Here is a 6,000-nt window from a genome sequence, read left to right on the forward strand (position 1 = left end):
CTCTATCCTTGGTTGTGTAGTATTCGTTTCCATTAGGGTCGTGTGTCGGTAAGTCTGAGAGGAGACTCGGCATTAGAACACCTTAGCATTCGTTTCCCGGATGTTCTTAAAATCCATTAAGTGTAAGTTAGGGTTTGTTAGTTAGACCGAGAGGTGATCTAGTTTTCTTGAGCGAACCTTAGTTGTGTCATCTTTAGATACCGGTGTCGTGAGATCATTCAATCCATTAGCTCGTTAGACCGTCAATTTGATTCTTACCTAGGTAGACGTTTTCTCCATTGTCAGTCACAGTCGTTAAATTTCGTTAAGTGTTTCAGTTAGTTCAGTTAAGTTAAGTTAGTTTAAATTAAATAAAATAAAAATATAAATAAAATCAATTAAATATTTTTAGGTAGGACTTGGATTAGGGTCTATAATCTGAGCCATTCTCACGTGTCTTCGAGTTCGATATCCGGACTTTCCTTTTCTTTGCTATACGCGACCGGTAAACTTGCCGTTTGTGTGAACTATAATAGGTTATTTGGTTTTTAAAGCTTAGTTGCGATTCGTTTTTTATTTATATATATATGTTTTCGCACATCAATGTAAGATGATATTCTTGGATGTCCTTGGCTTCTTAAACACTTGAGAAATACTTCAAAACTTGCTTCAAATTTCTTTTGTTTCTTCTTTCCTTGCTGGCCGATCCAAAGTGTTAGCCCAAGTTAAGATTTTTTTTTTCTTTCTTTGCTATTGCTGCTTGCGATCGGGATTCCTTGGGAATGCTAGGTCTTTAATTTTTTTATTTGTTTGTTGTTCCTAGCCACCAACTTGGACCAAAACCAAGTTGGCTTATATTTTTTTCTTCTTGATGCTTCAAACTGCCGCACGAAAGTTTTTTCTAGCTTAGGAATTTTTATATTTTGATGTTATTATATATTACACTCATGCAAGGTTTCAAACTAATGGACTTGGGTCGAGCTTTAACTTAGTTCTTCAAGATTTGAGCATAAAAGGCCTTTATGTCTTGCAAAAACTCGGTTCTTTTCTTCTTTAAAAATGCAACCTACAAAATATATAATTATGTAAGATCATGATAAAATAAGTTAAGAACATCAATTATTAAATAAATAAGCGATTAAAATGATGATAAATGGTGCATAACACAAGTGTGTTTTACAACACAACACTCTCCGAATTCACTAAATAAATAAATAAACAAATAGCAAATAGCAAGTAGTCATTCAATTGGTACACAACACAAATATTAACAGTTTGCATTTGAGAATATGCTATAAAATGTAACTTGATAATAGGTACGCATAAGTCCCCAAAAGTATTTAAAAACAGTAATATAGAGGAGTGATTACTCACCTTTGCAACTAAGTGAGCTAACCGAAAGGTCGAAGTACACGAGAAAATAAACGAGTGCATAAGCCACGCGGGAATCCCGACAATGAGTCCTGTTGGCGCATGTAAAATGATTTTCCCATGAAAAGCAGAAGGACACACTTGACTCGTTAACCAATACCAATTAGCCTTAGAAATGGTTAGAATCACTCAAAGAAACCACCAATTGCAATAATCAAAATTGAATTGAAGGGTGAGGGTTTGTGTGTGTGTGTGTGTTGAAATAGATGAGAGGGAGAGGATAACGATCGGTTCTGGGGTTTGGGTTTTGGGTTGGGATATTTTATTTAATATAATAATAATCATATTTACAGGAATGACCCCTTTTGAATGAGTTTCGGGCTTAAACGAACTTTTCAATACAAAACCGGATTATAATGAATCATTATGACTAAAATACTAAGCCAGATTTATAAAATAAGTTCTCGTTGTTGTTTCATAAATATTATTCTTGTGAAATCCAAAAACCAACAAATTACGCGCAAACGATCGAAATTTCATGAAACAAGCTACGAACTAAGCACATAATCATTTTACATGAAATTTCACATAGACGATATTATGAATATAGATATTATTTTAATATTTTACCAACGTTCGGATATATCGAAGCGAAAAAGAATAAGTCCGGAAAATCCAAAATGTGACAGAAAGGGCCTGCAAAACATAGGTAGTTTTAGAGAAAATAACAATACCATTAGTATCAATGCATAATCTTGAGACAGAGAGGAGATTCCGTTTAATATGTGAAACAGAAATAATAATTGACAGAAATTTCATCAGTCAAAGGAATAGTCACATATTGATGGACTGTGATAGATGTCCCATTAGGAAGAGTGATAGGAATAGGATTTGAAGAAAAGAAACGTTTGAAAACAGAATTTGATCATGGCACATATGACCATTTGCACCCATGTCAATGATCCATTAGAACATTGCTTTGAAAAGTCGATAGACATATTCAGAATAACAAAATTGTTCGAGTCTTGAACGCAAAAGAACGAAACAAACGCACGAGAAGAAGAAACGGAAGTTCAACTTATGCACCACATAAGTTCCTTATACGGAGTATAAGATGCATGACGTATAAGTGAGAAGCGAAAAATATATATGGCGTATAAGTTCCCTTATACAAAGTATAAGATATACAGAAAGACTTATACGGATAAATGTTATGAGTCGTGTAAGTATAAACTTATACGGCTTATAAGGTGAGAACGTTATGACAAGATTTTTGTGTGATAAAGAAGATGAAATGATTTGACACTTTAAGAAACTGTTCAAACCTAAGAATATGACATGCTGTGAACTTTTGGTGAGATTTGAATGGTTAAAACTTCTGGAATGAAGAAGAATAGGTAGAAAAGAGATGAAATTTCAAAGGAGATAGAATGAAACAAACGAAATTGATCAAGGATAGGGCGGATCTATATGGTAAATGGATGGTTCCTCGTAACCACTCGAGTTTCGAAATAATAATGTTATAAATATAGAAAATATTAGAGGAACCACCTTATAAATTAAGAAGGAACCACTTTGTTTACATTACAAAAGATGGTCTATCTAGTAAGAAGTTGGTTTTGCAAACTTACGGCCAGAGGTTCGATTCCGGTCGATAGACGAATTTCTTGAACTTTTTTTTTTCTAATTCAGTTTTATGCACTTGTATCAATTTAGGGTTTTATAAAACACACAGTATGTCACATCCCGAAAACCTTAACCAAGGCAGCGTAAGACTTTAACTAAGTCATTCGGGTCGTGACATATGCCGATAGCCAATCATAATAAAGCATAATATTTTAATAATAAAAGTTTAACTTTTATTTAATAAAATATCTATTACGTGATCAGAGTTTTACACGTGCCACTGCACGGTTTATTAAAACCCCAGTTTCTACATTAATCAAACACACATCCAACGCTCTCTTTTTCTTGTCCCCTTGAAGCCATCACTTACCTGAAAAGCATATTAAAATAAACGTCAACACGAATGTTGGTGAATTCTCTTTATTGAAAATAATATATATATATATATATATATATATAGGGTGAGGTTATTATAAAAAGTTAAGAGTGTCTAAAATGTGTAGGAAGAAATCCGGAACGTTGGATCTTAGCAATCAATGGTTAAGATGGAAAGTTAAGATAATTGGAGGTGTGTTTTATTTTAAATGCCAAGAAAGATGTGTTAAAGGGCATAATCGTCTCATGTGTTTTATTATATATGAATATGTTTATTAAAGCTTTAATTATCATATTCTCATCCAAATTTGAAAATCTAATACAAAGAACATCCATGAACTACATTATGATAATTAACACACTAACATGAATACACACTATACGAATACCTTACTGAATTACAAAAAATCTCATAACGTAAAACACACTAGCTGAATTACAAGAAAAACACACTAGCTAAATTACCAGAAAAACACACCGAAATACTTAAAAACAATATATAACAGTGTGTTTTAAATCAAATAATTATCAAAATTTAAAAATAACACCAAGTTTTAATCCAAATGTAAACACAATACCAAGAATAAAAACACAGTTTCATCAAAAGAAACACACAACTAAATTACAAGAAAACCATACTATTTATTCTATTTTTTTAATGTACTCCCATATGCTATGAATGCTTCACAAAATTAAAACACACCTACTTTCTAATCCCTAACCGTAACTCCACCTCCTCCGACCCCATGGATTCTGACGCACCAACACCAAAAAAAGATGCTACCTCTGCCACCCCCTGTATCCAGTTTTTCTTTCGGCACCGGCGTGTGATTGGTCGGTGGCGTGGAGGTGGTTTTGTCGCCTTATGTGGATGCGATTGCGGATCCCCGACGAACCCTACAACAACCATAACCGTCAATCGTAGCGCCGCCATCAATGGAGGATCTCCTCGATCCGTAACTGTCGACTGTTGTTGCCACCACAAATACCCTTCGAACCTGCCAACATCTAGGGTTGAACGATATTACGATAGAGGTTGTAGAAAAAGAGTATTGCGGAGAGGGATGGTGGTGATGAGCGGGTGAACGGTGGTGGGTAGAAAGGGGAACGACCATGTTGAATGGTCTCTGTTGTTGAAGATCTTCAATAATTTTAATTATTATAATGTCTCTACAAACCAATCAATATATTGTAGTTTTCCAATAAACAACTGTTGAAGACTATTTGTAAATCATCATGACAAGATTATTCGTAAAAAATAGAGACGATAGTTAATTTGATAATTCATTCCATAATTAAAAAGATATTGTAGTTTACCATCTTACCCTTATGTCTTATAATAAATCTAACGGTCCACATTACTTCTCACACTTTTTAGGAAAAACTTGCTTTTTATTTTAACATTCCTCTATATATATATATTTACATATATATTATAATGAAAGTATGGCAATCGAACTTTCAATTCAAATAATTATAAAAGTCAAGATAAACAATATTATATCAACTTATCGATAAATATAATAAACGAATACATATAAATTCCCACTATACAATGGTTCAGTGACCATTTTTTCATAATCTTTTACCATAAGCAACGGTAGTAACTCTTCTTACCGTTATTTTAACATGATAATTATATCTTTAAAATTCATAAAACATAGAATTTTGTCTTTTAACAAATCGTACTGTTGTAGGTTAGCAAGGAATACAACAAGTGCATGACTATCAAAATTGATAACTCGATACCTACCATACACATAATATTCCTACTTTTAACCCAACGCGATTGGAAGTGGGGGGCGTCACCCCAATAGATCTTTTAATATTTTTGTGCCCTTATTAATTTGGTTAACATTTATTTAACCAATTGTTGACTCATCTCACACGGTTTGTAAAATAAAATGCTTTATAAAAATCTCAATAAAAATCAGTAGAAAGAATATCCTTTTCCCCCAAAACACAATAAAAACATTTCGAAAACGAGGGGTCGATAGAGAAACTCACGGTTTGAAGCTTTTCGTTCCAAAATTTGCGTGTACTATATTAGTACACATTTTGTTAATAAAACTTGGTTTTGACTTTTAGTTTATAAAGGTCTTTTATTTGTTAATCCAAGTCTAATGTCCACTAACATCTATGTCCTTTTTAAGAATCAATTCTACAACTTTGTAATTATTCCTATTATTATCAAATCATCAAATTATTCCAACTATCAAATCATCAAGTATTCAAATCATCAATTCGTTAGTTCATGCATTTCATCATTTTTATGAATTTCCTAAGTGTTTAATCAACAAAGTTTCCTATTTTGTAACTTTTAATTTTTGATAATCTTATCTAATTCAATCTTCCCAATAATTATTAAGTGGGAATCTTGTTTATCTCATTCAACTTGTTTGACATAGTTTCATGCCCCCTAATGTTCTATTCAAGTTTTGATCTTTCAATTAATAAAGTTACAAAGTTTCTATTTCTAGTAAGACAATTTATCCATATACTAATCCAATCTATACTTTAACAATGCATCCTATCTTAGTTCAAGTCTACAGTTCATTATATATCAAATACACATGTTGTAAGGCCTCGGTCCCGGTGCCCTACTTTGGCGTTGGATTTACTCATAAACACATTTCTAAATATCATAGT

This window comes from Bidens hawaiensis, unplaced genomic scaffold (assembly GCF_021521415.1).
Source record: "Bidens hawaiensis isolate Kalapana, Puna unplaced genomic scaffold, B.hawaiensis_p1.1 tig00030277_1, whole genome shotgun sequence".
NCBI lineage: Eukaryota > Viridiplantae > Streptophyta > Magnoliopsida > Asterales > Asteraceae > Bidens > Bidens hawaiensis.